Source organism: Triticum aestivum, chromosome 2B, assembly GCF_018294505.1.
Source record: "Triticum aestivum cultivar Chinese Spring chromosome 2B, IWGSC CS RefSeq v2.1, whole genome shotgun sequence".
NCBI lineage: Eukaryota > Viridiplantae > Streptophyta > Magnoliopsida > Poales > Poaceae > Triticum > Triticum aestivum.
The window spans coordinates 107437207-107453543 of NC_057798.1; positions in this window are offsets into that span (position 1 = coordinate 107437207).

A 16337-nucleotide genomic window follows, 5' to 3' on the forward strand; every position below is an offset into this window, starting at 1 on the left:
ACCTTAAGTTAACCATTAAATAACAATACTCACATCTGTCATGGATACACTCACCCAATCCACATCTACAAGCATACCATAGCAATATAAGCAACTTAGAAGTAACTCCCAAAGGTTTGATAATAAACATGACAATAGGTACTACCTAATCTACTTCCCAAAACCCACATGTTAATCAGATCCTAACCATGCAATTGTTTGAAGATTGATCTAATGCAATAAAACTGGGTAGTAAAGAGATATGATCAAAGTGTTACTTGTCTTGCTGATGTTCCATGAAACCTAGAGACTCGTAGTAGCACGCTTTGCACTCCGGGTACTCTATCGCAAACAAACAAGCATACAATAAGCACTCAACTAGAAGCATGGGTAAAACTCAAATAAGAGATCTAACCAGAAAGTTCAACTTAAGAACTCCGGTTGGCAAAAAGAATCAAATCAAACGAAGCAACGGAACTCAAACTGCGAAAGAAACAAGCTCCGTTTACTAATCTAGACTTAAGTCCAATTTTACAGTAGTCGAAAGAGGGCCTCGAGACGACACTCTAGGCGCTTGAATTGCCTGATTATGATAAACGAGCGAAAAGATAAACTAAAACGAAAATCAGTGCAGAAATCGCGATCAAAAATAATTGCGGAAAATCCCTGGAAAAAGAAAACGGCCGAATAGGATAACGAATGAACGTTCGTCGTTTGCGGCTAACGGGTGAAAATTGTTCATTAAAACGAACAAACGAACAGGCGTTCGCTAATTAACTAAACCGAAAAAATAAAACCTATCTAATAATAAAAATAACCGCGGGTTCTTAAAAAACCGTACGGTTTTTGGAAGAAAACCGGCGGCGGCGGGCGGCCCCGGCGGCTACCTCGGCGGGATGGCGGCGGTGGGCGTTGGCTCCGGCGTCGGGTGCGGGCTCCGGCGGCGGCGGGGTCGGGCGGTGGCGGGGTCAGGCGGGGCGACGGGGCTGGCGAGGCGCAGGGCTCTGGTGGAGCGGACGACGGGCGGCGGCGGCGGACCTCGCGGAGGCGGCAGCGACGGGGCTAGGGTTAGGGTTCGGCGGCAGGTGGGCTGGGGCGGCTCGGGCCTCGCGGGCGCGGGTTATAAGGCTGGCCAGGGCGAGTCCTAGTCGGGCACGGCCCGGCTAGGTCGGTGCTCCTTAAAAAAAATTCTATGCAAAGAAAAACAAATAAAAGAAATACTAAACGGACTTCAAAAATCCTGAAATAAAATTTCCCCATCCTCTAAAAATATAGTGGACAAAGTGAACATTTATTTGGGCCTCTAATGCAATTTTAAAAAACGCATATTTTTCCTAATTCAAATAAAATAGCGATAAAACTCTGAATAAAATTCTTATTTGATTTTAATATTAAAGCTCCAATATTTCTTTATTTTGGGAAAGTCATTTTATCCCCTCTCTTTTATTTTTATAAAAGAAATATTCACAGATAAAATAATTAAAATCAAATGATCCTCTTTTGAAAATTTGAGAAAACTCAAATATGAAAATAACGAAATCCCCAACTCTCTCCGTGGGTCCTTGAGTTGCGTAGAATTTCTAGGATCAAGCCAAAATGCAATAAAATATGATATGCAATGATGATCTAATGTATAACATTCCAAATTGAAAATTTGGGATGTTACTAACCTACCCCCCTTAAGATGAATCTCGCCCTCGAGATTCGGGTTGGCTAGACAATAAGTGAGGGTGGTCCTTCCGTAGGTCTTCCTCTCGCTCCCAGGTGGCTTCATCTTTGGTATGGTGGCTCCACTGAACTTTGCAGAACTTGATAACCTTGTTGCGTGTGACTCGGCTTGCAAACTCGAGAATCTTCACTGGTTTCTCCTCGTAGGTCAAATCGCTATCCAACTGAATCGCTTCCCGTGGCACTGTATCTCTCAGATGAATATCAGCCATCTCTGCGTGGCACTTCTTCAACTGGGAAACGTGGAACACATCGTGAACTCCTGACACACCTTCTGGCAATTCTAGCTTGTAAGCAACTTCTCCCATATGTTCCAAAACTTTGTATGGTCCCACAAAACATGGTGCTAACTTTCCCTTAACTCCAAAACGCTTAACTCCTCGAAGTGGGGACACCCAAAGATAAACTCTGTCTCTGACTTCGTAAACTGTCTCCTTGCGTTTAGAATCCGCATAGCTCTTCTGCCTAGACTGGGCTACCTTGAGTCTATTGTGAATCAGCTTAACCTTCTCTTCATACTCTTTAATCAAATCTGGTCCAAACGACTGACGGTCTCCAACTTCATCCCACAACAACGGTGTCCTGCACCTCCTTCCGTACAAAGCTTAGAAAGGGGCCATCTTCCAACTGGCTTGATAGCTGTTGTTGTAAGAGAACTCTGCATATGGCAAATTGTCATCCCAACTAGATCCATAATCTAGCGCACAAGCTCTCAACATGTCCTCCAAAATCTGATTGACTCTCTTGGTCTGTCCATCTGTTTGTGGATGAAAGGCTGTACTAAACTCTAGCCTGGTACCCAAAGTTTCGTGCAACTGATTCCAAAACTTTGAGGTAAACTGGGTTCCTCTATCTGATACAATGGCCCTTGGAACTCCATGAAGACATACGATCCTGGTCATATATATCTTTGCCAACTTAGCACTCGTATAGGTGGTCTTCACTGGGATGAAATGAGCTACTTTCGTCAACCGGTCGACTACAACCCATATCGAGTCATAGCCTGAACGAGTCCTGGGCAATCCCGTGATAAAATCCATGCCTAGATTATTCCACTTCTATTCGGGTATCGACAATGGCTGTAGCAACCCTGCTGGCTTCTGATGCTCTGCCTTCACTCTCTGACATACATCACAAACTGCCACATACTCCGCAATATCCTTCTTCATTCTGGTCCACCAGAAACTATCCTTCAAATCCAAATACAACTTGGTATTTCCTGGGTGAATCAAATACGGCGAATCATGGGCCTCCTGCAGAATCAACTTCCTGATCTCCTGGTCATTAGGCACATATACGCGATCCTCAAACCATAAGGTATCGTGCTCATCCTCACGAAATCCTTTAGCCTTTCCTTTGCTCATCCTTTCCTTTATCTCGGTAATATCTTTGTCCTTCTTCTGAGCTTCTCTGATCTTATCCATCAAAGTAGACTGAATTTCCAATGCTGCTACATAGCCTCTCGGAACTATTTCCAAACATAGCTCACGAAGATCCTCTGCTAACTCCTGGGGTAACTCTCCGGTCATGAGTGTGTTGACATGTGTAGGATCGAAAGTATGTCTAGAGGGGGGGGTGATTAGACTACTTGACCAAATAAAAATCTAGCCTTTTCCCAATTTTAGTTCTTGGCAGATTTTAGCAACTTAGCACAAGTCAAGCAATCAACCTACACATGCAATTCTAAGAGTATAGCAGCGGAATGTAAAAAATTGCATATGAAGGTAAAGGGGAGGAGTTTGAGAAGGCAAACGCAAATGGAGACACATATGTTTTTGTCATGGTTCTGATAGGTGGTGCTATCGCACATCCACGTCGATGGAGACTTCAACCCACGAAGGGCAACGGCTGCGCGAGTCCACAGAGGGCTCCACCCACGAAGGGTCCACAAAGAAGCAACCTTGTCTATCCCACCATGGCCATCGCCCACGAAGGACTTGCCTCACTAGGGTATATCTTCACGAAGTAGGCGATCTCCTTGCCCTTACAAACTCCTTGGTTCAACTCCACAATCTTGTCGGAGGCTCCCAAGTGACACCTAGCCAATCTAGGAGACACCACTCTCCAAGAAGTAACAAATGGTGTGTTGATGATGAACTCCTTGCTCTTGTGCTTCAAATGATAGTCTCCCCAACACTCAACTCTCTCTCTCACAGGATTTGGATTTGGTGGAAAGAAGATTTGAGTGGAAAGCAACTTGGGGAAGGCTAGAGATCAAGATTCATATGGTAGGAATGGAATATCTTGACCTCAACACAAGTGTAGGTGGTTCTCTCTCAGAAAATGTATGTTCGAAGTGTAGGCATGTTCTGATGGCTCTCTCCACGAATGAAGATTGGGTGGAGGGGTATATATAGCCTCCTGATACGTCTCCAACGTATCTATAATTTTTGATTGTCCATGCTATTATATTACCCCTTTTGGATGTTTATGGGCTTTATTTTACACATTCATGTCATTTTTGGGACTAACCTACTAACCAGAGGCCCAGCCCGTATTGCTGTTTTTTTGCCTATTTTAGTATTTCAAAGAAAAGGAATATCAAATGGAGTCCAAACGGAATGAAACCTTCGGGAGCATGATTTTTGGAACGAACGTGATCCGGAGGACTTGGAGTGCAAGCCAAGAAGCAGCTGAGGCGGCCACGAGATAGGAGGGAGGCCCCCCCTTGTAGGGCGCCCCCCTGTCTCGTGGGCCCCTCGGGCGGCCACCGACGTACTTCTTCCTCCTATATATACCTACGTACCCCGAAAACATCCAGGAGCACCACGAAACACAATTTCCACCAACGTAACCTTCTGTATCCGCGAGATCCCATCTTGGAGCCTTCGTCGGCACTCTGCCGGAGGGGGAATCGACCATGGAGGGCTTCTACATCAACATCCTTGCCCCTCGGATGAGTTGTGAGTAGTTTACCACAGACCTACGGGTCCATAGTTATTAGCTAGATGGCTTCTTCTCTCTTTTTGGATCTCAATACAATGTTTTCCCCCTCTCTTGTGGAGATCTATTTGATGTAATCTATTTTTGCGGTGTGTTTGTCGAGATCCGATGAATTGTGGGTTTATGATCAAGTTTATCTATGAATAATATTTGAATCTTCTCTGAATTCTTTTATGTATGATTGAGTTATCTTTGCAAGTCTCTTCGAATTATCGGTTTGGTTTGGCCTACTAGATTGATCTTTCTTGCCGTGGGAGAAGTGCTTAGCTTTGGGTTCAAATTTGCGGTGTTCTTACCCAATGACAGAAAGAGTTGCAAGACATGTATTGTATTGTTGCCATCGAGGATAAAAAGATGGGGTTTATATCATATTGCATGAGTTTATCCCTCTACATCATGTCATCTTGCTTAATGCGTTACTCTGTTCTTTGTGAACTTAATACTCTAGATGCAGGCAGGAGTCAGTCGATGTGTGGAGTAATAGTAGTAGATGCAGGCAGGAGTCGGTCTACTTGTTTTGGACGTGATGCCTATATACATGATCATGCCTAGATAATCTCATAATTATTCGCTTTTCTATCAATTGCTCAACAGTAATTTGTTCACCCACTGAAATACTTATGCTATCTCGAGAGAAGCCTCTAGTGAAACCTATGGCCCCCGGGTCTATCTCTTATCATATTTGCTTCCAATCTACTTTTATTTGCATCTTTACTTTTCGCATCTATATTATAAAATACCAAAAATATATTTATCTTATTATTATCTCTATCAGATCTCACTTTCGCAAGTGGCCGTGAAGGGATTGACAACCCCTTTATTGCGTTGGTTGCGAGTTCTCAGTTTGTTTGTGTAGGTGCGTGGGACTTTTGAGGAGCCTCCTACTAGATTGATACCTTGGTTCTCAAAAACTGAGAGAAATACTTACGCTACACTTGCTCCATCACCCTCTCCTCTTCGAGGAAAACCAATGCAAGCTCAATACGTAGCAAGAAGGATTTCTGGCGCCGTTGTCGGGGAGGTCTTTGCTCAAGTCAAGACATACCAAGTACCCATCACAAACCCATCTCCCTTGCATTTACATTATTTGCCATTTGCCTCTCGTTTTCCTCTTCCCCACTTCACCCTTGCCGTTTTATTCGCCCTCTCTTTCCCAATCTCCTCCTCTCTTTTTTGCTTGCTTTTTTCTGCTTGCTTGTGTGTTGGATTACTTGTTGCCATGGCGTAAGATAATACCAAATTCTGTGATTTCTCGAACACCAATAATAATGATTTCCTTAGTACTCCGATTGCTGCTCTTAATGATGTTGAGTCTTGTGAAATCAATGCTGCTTTGCTGAATCTTGTTATGAAAGATCAATTTGCCGACCTTCCTAGTGAAGATGCCGCTACTCATCTAAACAACTTTGTTGATTTGTGTGATATGCAAAAGAAGAAAGATATGGATAACAATATTGTCAAATTAAAGTTATTTCCGTTTTCTCTTAGAGATCGTGGTAAAGTTTGGTTTTCGTATTTGCCTAAAAATAGTATTGATTCTTGGAACAAGTGCAAAGATGCTTTTATCTCTAAGTATTTTCCTCCCGCTAAGATTATCACTCTTAGGACCGATATTATGAATTTTAAACAACTTGATCATGAGCATGTTGCCCAATCTTGGGAAAGAATGAAATTGATGCTTCATAATTGCCCTACTCATGGTTTGAATTTATGGATGATCATACAAATTTTTTATGCCGGTTTGAACTTTGCTTCTAGAAATCTTTTAGATTCGGCCGCGGGAGGCACGTTTATGGAAATCACGTTAGGATATGCTACAAAACTTCTTGATAATATTATAGCTAATTATTCTCAATGGCACACCGAAAGATCTTCTAGTAAAAAAGTGCATGCTATAGAAGAAATCAATGTTTTGAGTGGAAAGATGGATGAACTTATGAAATTGTTTGCTACTAAAAATACTCCTCTTGATCCCAATGATATGCCTTTTTCTTCTTTGGTTGAGAATAATAATGAATCTATGGATGTGAATTTTGCTTGTAGGAATAATTTTGGAAACAATGCTTATAGAGGAAATTTTAATGCTAGACCGTTCCCTAGTAATTCCTCTAATAATTATGGAAATTCCTACAATAATTCTTATGGTAATTTTAATAAGATGCCCCCTGATTTTGAGAATAGTGTGAAAGAATTTATGATGTCTCAAAATAATTTTAATGCCTTGCTTGAAGAAAAATTGCTCAAAGTTGACGAATTGGCTAGGAACGTTGATAGACTTTCGCTTGATGTTGATTCTCTTAAAATTAGATCTTATTCTCCTAAGCATTATATCAATGAGTCTCTCAAAGTAATGAGAATTTCCATTGATGAGTGTAAGGAAAGAACCACTAGATTGCGTGCTAAAAAGATAGCTTTATAAAAGCGTGTTCTTCTAGTTTCCATGAAAATAATGATGAAGATCTTAAAGTTATTGATGCGTCTCCTATTAGATCTATGTTTTGCAATATGAATTTTGATGATTATGGGACTGATGATGAATCAACTTTTCCTAGGAGGCGTCCCAAGAATTCGGAATCTTTAGATATTGATGCTAAATTTGGTAAAAGTGAGATTGGGAAGGTCACAACTTCTAATAACATTGAACCTACTATCTCGGATTTCAAGGAATTTGATTATGATAATTGTTCTTTAAAAGGTTGTATTTCCTTGTTGCAATCCGTTGTTAATTCTCCGCATGCTTAGTCAAAAGAAAGCTTTTACCAAACATATCGTTGATGCTTTGTTACAATCTTATGATGAAAAACTTAATTTGGAAGTTTCTATACCAAGAAAACTTAATGATGAGTGGGAACCTACTATAAAGATTAGAATTTAAGTTTATGAGTGTTTTGCTTTGTGTGATTTGGGTGCTAGTGTTTCCACAATTTTGAAAACATTATGTGATATGCTAGATTTCCATGATCTTGATGATTGCTCATTAAATTTGCACCTTGCCGATTCCACCATTAAAAAACCTATGGTAAGGATCAATGATGTTCTTATTGTTGCAAATAGAAATTTAGTGCCCGTAGATTTTATCGTTCTTGATATAGATTGCAATCTTTCTTGCCCTATTATTCTTGGTAGACCTTTCCTTAGAATGATTGGTGCGATTATTAATATGAAGGAAGGGAATATTAGATTCCAATTTCCATTAAAGAAAGGCATGGAGAACTTTCCAAGAAAGAAAGTCAAATTACCTTATGAATCTATCATGCGTGCTACTTATGAATCTAGTGCCAAAGATGGCACTTGTTAGATCTATCTTTGCTTTTATGCTTAGCTAGGGGCGTTAAACGATAGCGCTAGTTGGGAGGCAACCCAATTTTTCTTTATGTTTTTTTGTTTTTGCTCCTGTTTAGAAATAAATCTTGCATCTACTCTCTATTTAGATGTGTTTTTATCTTTAATTATTGTTTGTGCCAAGTAGAACCTATAGGATAAACTATGATGATAGTTGATTTGATTCTGCTGAAAAACAGAAACTTTGTGCTCACAAGAAAAAAATTCCATAAATCATAGTAACGTGCTTTTGCATTGATTCTTTTTGCTGCTGATCAATAAACAAATTTTCCAGTACATCCTATTTTGGTAGGACTTTTGCATTGATTCTTTTTGCCGGAGGGGGAATCGACCACGGAGGGCTTCTACATCAACATCCTTGCCCATCCGATGAGTTGTGAGTAGTTTACCACAGACCTATGGGTCCATAGTTATTAGCTAGATGGCTTCTTCTCTCTTTTTGGATCTCAATACAATGTTCTCCCCCTCTCTTGTGGAGATCTATTTGATGTAGTCTCTTTTTGCGGTGTGTTTGTCGAGATCCGATGAATTGTGGGTTTATGATCAAGTTTATCTATGAATAATATTTGAATCTTCTCTGAATTCTTTTATGTATGATTGAGTTATCTTTGCAAGTATCTTCAAATTATCAGTTTGGTTTGGCCTACTAGATTGATCTTTCTTGCCATGGGAGAAGTGCTTAGCTTTGGGTTCAATCTTGCGGTGTTCTTACCCAGTGACAGAAAGGGTTGCAAGACACGTATTGTATTGTTGGCATCGAGGATAAAAAGATGGGGTTTATATCATATTGCATGAGTTTATCCCTCTACATCATGTCATCTTGCTTAATGTGTTACTCTGTTCTTTGTGAACTTAATATTCTAGATGCAGGCAGGAGTCAGTCGATGTGTGGAGTAATAATAGTAGATGCACGCAGGAGTCGGTCTACTTGTTTTGGACGTGATGCCTATATACATGATCATGCCTAGATAATCTCATAATTATTCGCTTTTCTATCAATTGCTCGATAGTAATTTATTCACCCACCGTAATACTTATGCTATCTCGAGAGAAGCCTCTAGTGAAACCTATGGCCCCCGGGTCTATCTCTTATCATATTTTCTTCCAATCTACTTTTATTTGCATCTTTACTTTTTGCATCTATATTATAAAATACCAAAAACATATTTATCTTATTATTATCTCTATCAGATCTCACTTTCGCAAGTGGCTGTGAAGGGATTGACAACCCCTTTATTGCGTTGGTTGCGAGTTCTCAGTTTGTTTGTGTAGGTGAGTGGGACTTTTGAGGAGCCTCCTACTGGATTGATACCTTGGTTCTAAAAAACTAAGGGAAATACTTACGCTACACTTGCTGCATCACCCTCTCCTCTTCGAGGAAAACCAACGCAAGCTCAAGACGTAGCACCTCCGCACAAAATCTAACCGTTACACACAACTTACCAATCTCGGTGGGACCGAATCGTGAAACTCGGTCGGATCGATTTAGCAAATAATGTGACCGTTAGGATTTTTGGTGGGACCAACATGCAACTCGGTGGGACCGATATGGTTAGGGTTAGGGCATAACGTAATCTCGGTGAGACCAATTACACAAACTCGGTGGGACCGATTTTGGTAATAAGCTAACCAGAGAGTTGGTCAGGCAAACTCGGTGGGACCGATTCGCTCGTCTCGGTTGGAACGAAACATTATGAAAGGGAAATAGAGAGTTTGCATTGCAATCTTGGTGGGACCGATCGCTCATCTCGGTTTGACCTAAACGTTACAAAGGGAGACAGAGAGATTACAATCCCATCTCGGTGAGACCGAGATCCCTATCGGTGAGACCAATTTGATTAGGGTTTGTGGCAGTGGCTAAGACATCTGAACTCGGTGGCGCCGGATAGAAAGAATCGGTGGGGCCGAGTTGGACTTTTGGTTTCGGTCATATGTGGATGTGAGAAAGTAGTTGAGGGCTTTGGAGCATATCACTAAGCATTTTGAGCAAGAAAGCCATTAAGCAACACCTCATCCCTCCTTGATAGTATTGGCTTTTCCTATAGACTCAATGTGATCTTGGATCACTAAAATAGAAAATGTAGAGTCTTGTGCTTTGAGCTTGAGCCAATCCTTTTGTCCTTAGCATTTTGAGGGATCCACTTTTATCATCCATGCCATGCCAATCATTGAGCTTTCCTGAAATATTTATCTTGAAATAGCATTAGCTCAATGAGCTATATGTTGTTAGGAATTACCAAAACCACCTAGGGATAGTTGCACTTTCAATCTCCCCCTTTTTGGCAATTGATGACAACATATAGATCAAAGCTTCGACAAATGATAATAAGATTGAAAGACGTTGTCGCTTTCAGAAGTATGTGAAAAGTAAGAGCTCCCCCTAAATTTATGCATTATTTAAAATTTGCTTTGGACTGCAAATGCACAATGAGTTAGGATCATGAGTCACTCTTCCATGTCACATACATCTTGGTGGAGCGCTCAAAATGATAATAATTAAACACATGCACTCATCACCAAGCAAAGTGAATGATCATATGAGGATATAGGAGATAATATCATCCAACAAGCAATAATGTAGCATAACATATGATCAAACACATGATCATCCAAGAATCTCACAAAAGGCATAATGTATCAAGCAAACAAATAACGAAGTTCAACCACCAAAAAGACAAGAGAGAACAAAAGCAACACTCTCTCTCTCTAAGACTATGATCTATACATTTTTCTCCCCCTTTGGCAACAAGTTACCAAAAAGTTCACAAAAAATGCATATTGCTAAACAACTCTCAGGCTTGGTCTTCATGTGATGGTGTAGAGATGGCTCCAAGGACGAAGGCTTCTGTTGATGTAGCTCGAGCTGGTGGAGTGGGTGCTGGAGCTGGTGCAGATGATGTAGCTCTGGTGTCTGGAACAGGCACTGTAGCAGATCTCTGTCCTCTGGGCACTCTAGCAAAAGCATCTGTGGTAGACTTGCCCTTCTTCTCCTCCACATCCTCCTGAAGTTGCTCAACTGCAGTTTGGATCTCAGTAACTTTGACATCAAGCGCATAAAACTTCATCTCTATGATTCTCTCACAATTCTCCTAGTTTTGAGTCAATATGGTCAAGCCCTTCTCAATCCTCAAGGTGGAGGCAATCAAGTAGCCAAGCTGATCTTGCTTGCTCTTCAAGAAAATTTGAGATGCCTCTTCAGTAGTTGGCATCTTAGCAGCTTTCTCAGCCCTTGCTTTCTCTTTCTTCTCTTGTGCTTGCACAAATGATGATTCATTTTCATCCATCACAATGGTGCTGCCCTCGAAATCAGGGTAGATGGGCAGGTTCTCCTTGTCCAAAAGATATGTGCATGTGCCCATCTTGGAGTTTATGAGCTCCTGAATGTGTGGGGCATACCCACAACTCCTCTTCTGATCAGCAGCAATCCTTTTGATTGTTTCCACAATCAGGCTCATGACTTTGAATTTTTGAGGCACATCAAACATATGCAGCAAGTTGATTGCATAGCCTCTGATCATCTTGTGATCACCTGACTTGGGCAGCAAAGTGTGCCTTAAGATCCAGTTGATAGTAGGTAATCCTGACAACAGGTAATGTACAGATACAAACTTATGTGTCTCTAGTGCATCATCTGGGATCTCTCTGTACATGTGAGCCATAGAGTTTTGGTCTTTCTTCTTCTTGGCATAGACATCCAAGTCATCCTCATTCTCTTTTGGAGCATTTATCAACTCAGACCATTCCTCAACTGTGGATTGGTACCTAGTACCCTCAGACATCAAAACTATCTTCCTATCTGGGTAGAAGTGAGTTGTGGAGTAAAACTGCATGATGAGCTCATCATTCCACTTGGTGAGCTTCTGGCCAACAACGTCATCTACTCCACAAGCATTGAAGCTGTCATACACTCCTGGATAGTGCTCTTCATTCTTCCTAATGTACTCCCAGTCAACCCATCTCATGTCACATACTATGGGCTTCTTGTCAAGCAACACTATCTCATAGAAATCTTGTTGTTCCTTAGTGTGGAACCTGTAGTCCACTATAGTTCTTCTTCTGACAGCATAGGGATCAGTCTATCTCCAGAGTCTCAGTCCAGCATCCTTCCTAAGCTTCATATCCTCTGCAACTGGATGAACATCATTATGATCAGGGATCTTGGGCTTCAACTTTCTTAAGACAAGTAAATCTTGATCTTCTTCATCATTTTCAGGCACTGGGGCCTTGTTCTTCTCTTCAGCTGGAATACTCCTGGTGTTCCTCTTAGGTGCAGACTTGGGCTTAGGAGTAGCAGCCTTGGGAGCATCTTTGGGCTTAGATGGAGCAGCCCCTGATCTTATAGCATCTCCCATCAGCTTCTGAGCTTTAGGTGCTGGTGCAGCAACCTCTTCCTCTTCTTCCATCATTGAGGGCTTCCCAACTACTCTGGCCATGGTCTTCTTGACCCTTTCTTTCCTTTTCTTCTCAGCCACAACTGGTTCTTTGGGTTCAGATCCCAAATTAACTTGAGTAGAGCCTCTAGCCTTAGACATTGGAACTCTTCTTGTAGGAGCCTTGGTCTTCATTCCAGGCTTTGTGGTAGCAGTTGTGCCATATTCCTTTTTCAGCACCTTCTTCTTAGAAGTGGCCTTATCCTCAACAGCCACATAGTCCTCATCTTCAGAATCTGAGGTTTTCTTCTTCCTTTCCCTAGTGGATGCCTTTGGCAAATTGTTGGGTGTGCTTCTGCTACCCTCATCATAACTTCTAGAGGGACTAGTGCCCTCACTCATATGTACTTGCTCCTCAGACTTGTTCTGACTGTCATTCTGATCTGACATGATGCAAACTATGACATCAGACCCTGTGAATAGATGTAGATGAGGTAGAGTAGATGAGCATCACAAAGCACAAAGGTTTTTGCAAAAAATTGAGTCAAAAACTTAGTTTTAGTGTTCCGCAGGAAGCATTTCGGAGCTACCGATTTGTAAACTCGGTGATACCGAAGCAGCTTTTGGAACCTAAACTAGTGAACTCGGTCAGACCGAGTCACAGTTCAGTGGCACCGAGACTGCTAGGGTTTCACAAAGAATCGAACTCGGTCACATCAATTTGCAATTCTTGGTCGGACCGAAAATCGCTTGTGCAATGGCCTAAGCCAAATCGGTGAGACCGATTTCAACAACTCGGTCGGTCCGAGATGAATTCAGCGGAAACCTAACCCTAAATTTTCAATCCAATACTAATCTACGAAGTAGTTTTGCTGGATAGGAAGATTTCAAACGTGGCAAGATTCATGGCAATGCAATGTGCTAGGAGTCGGAGTTAAGAATAGCACAAAGTTCAAATCCATACCCTAATGCGGCGATGGATTTGCTACGGCGACAACGGCAGAGCAGAATCCTGTTGACAGCGGTGGAGACCAGCGGCGGGAGGTCGCTGGCGACGAGGAGGACGATCCGGAGACCCGAAGAGGCAGAGCAGGCTGTGCGCGGGTGAACGGTTTCGAAAAAAAAATCCAAATTTTGGCCCGGGGGAATATATAGCCTGACCTTGTCGGTGTGACCGAGTGGAACAACTCGGTGGCACCGAGATGCATTACTACAAGCAGTTCCTGCAACTCGGTGTGACCAAAAAGTTCAAATCGGTTGCACCGAGATTGAAAACCTAGATCAACTTAGTGATCTCGGTATGACCGAAAAGGTTGAATTGGTCAGACCGAAACACACAAAGAGGTCTTGGAAGTTTAAGTCTATGACGAATCGGGGGCTCCGAGTGCTCCTCACACAGAGTGGTTCGAATTTGACTTGATCAAACTTTGTGATATAGAATGAATAGAGTTTTTGACAAGAAAAGCATAGATAGCTAGAGAAGGTTCTTAGGCATTCTTATCCATCCACTTGGCAAAAGAAAAGAAACCAAACAATCAAAGCTACAAGTGGATGTCCTCGAATGAGTAAATTATGCAACCAACATGCTCACACAATAAAATGGCAAATGAAATATGTGACAAAGCATGCACAAACACTTCTAGCATCTATCAAGCAATTGGCGATGAATAGGTCATCTATATTATGGGTATATTGAATTAGGAGTCAAATGAGAACATTTGATCATAGGTCATACTCATCGTTTAAGCACAAGTGGGGTTACCACTTTTATATAAAGCATTGTTGTGTTCACACCATTAGAGTTGCTTTGGCTCAATTCTTTGAGTAAAGCTCCCCCTACATGTGAGATCCCCCCTAAGAGGGATGAACTAACCTTGGGTTTTGTCGATGATGACTTCATGTAGGTGTTGAAGATGTGGATGCTCAATGTTGATGTAGATCATTTGGAGCAATCCATTGGAGTGAGTTGCACTTTCAATACCTACACGGGTTAGTCCCACAAGGAACAAACAAGGATATCCATAGACATAGAGTGATGCACATACACAATATGATGTCTATGAAAGCATTAGGTTACCTTGTCCCTTGTCTTACCAACAAGAGGGTTTGTGACTCCTTGAACTAGTGCAAGATGTGGAAGTTGATTGCATTTGTCCTTGCCAAAATGATAAGAGTGAAATATGTTGGCGGAGTCACCCTCAAGAACTCTCTAGTTCTTCTTCTTCGGGATCCACATCATCTTAATGGGAATCCTTTGAGTTGTAGTTGTACTCGATGAAGTAGAACTTGATGTAGTCTTGGGAACCCACTTGACCGAGGCCTTAGGAGCTTCTTCAAATGCATCAATCTCCTCTTGAAGCTTGTCCTTTCCTTTTTGCTTGTGGTCTTGTGGTGGAAGATCATCTTGAGCTTGTGTCCCCTTAAAAGAAGTAGGATCATACTTCTCTTGTTGGGGAACAAACTTTGTCTTAGGGTATTGATCTTCTTCCCACTCAACTCCATTGGCATTGAACTTTTGTTCAAAACCAACACCTTGGTTCTTCCGGTGCCTTCCTTGCTTGCATACGATTTCCTCGAATTGCTTACTCCCGGCAAGGCTCTTGTAAATACCTTTCTCTATAATTCCCTTCAATAAGATATTTTCTTGCTCAAGTGTAACTTGGCTAAGAGAATCATTAGTGGAATCAAGAGAACTACTAGAAGCAACAACATTGGATTTAGCATGATTATTGTTACTACTAGAGGAAGAATCTTTCTTGTTCTTGTTACTAGACTTGACTTGAGGCATGTAAGTAGATAAGAGTAAACGCTTGGCAATGTAAGAAGAACTTTTCTTGCGAAGATCATCATTGATTGCTTTTAATAACTCATGTTCTTGCTCAAGGTTGAGCTTTTCAAAGCGTAACTTCTCATGAGTCCTTCAAAGTTCTCGATGATCTCCTAAGATAGTTTCATGAGCTAACTTAAGAGTGTTTAGTTCTTTAGTTAGGAGCTCAATCTTCTCCTTATCATTGTCATTCATTTTATCTTGATTAGCATGATTAATTGACGTTTCATCATAGTATTCATCACTAGAGTTGTCAACAAGTAAATCATCATCACCTAACAAGTCATCTTCATCACTATTGAAATCAACATACTCGGGGTGTGATACCTTTGGGCTTTAGCCATGAAGCATCTTCCAAGTCCTTCATTTGGTGAATCAAATATGTTGTAGGAGTTGGTTGACACAAGTGCTAGACCGGCAACACCTTCATCTTGAGTATATTCGGAGTTGGAGTGATAGCTTCTCTTGGAGTGATTGTCAGAGTCGGAGCCGGATACCCATTCACCAACATGAGCTTGATGTCTTCTTTTTGTGTAGCTCCTTGATGACTTGTCCTTCCTTTCTGAATCCTTGCTTCTCTGGGATGTTCTTCATTCATAACGATCAACTCTACTCCTTTCTCTTGATGGTGATTCTTCACTTCTACTTCTTCGTTTTGGAGAATCTTCTCTTCTTTTGTAGGGTGCCGTACACTCATTGGAAGAGTGTCCGGGTCTTCCACAATTGTAGCAATTACGCTCTTGACTAGAAGATCTTTTGTCATTGTAGGACTTTGACTTGGAACTTCTTTCCTTGCTTCTACTCTTGTAGAACTTGTTGAAGTTCTTCACCATTAGGCTCAATTCTTCATTGAAGGTTTGTTTCTCACTTGATGATGTGGGAGCTTCACATGAGGCTTTGTAAGCACCACTTGACTTGTTGTGGAGCTCCTCCTTATCCTTGAGTGACATCTCATGAACAACAATTCTTCCAATGACTTCCGTTGGCTTGAGATCTTTGTAATTGGGCATCATTTGGAGCAATGTGCACACGGTATCATATTTTCCATCCAAAGCTCTTAGGATCTTCTTGATGATGAATTTGTCGGTCATCTCTTCACTTCCTAAGCCGGAAATCTCATTTTTGATAAGAGCAAGCCTAGAGTACAT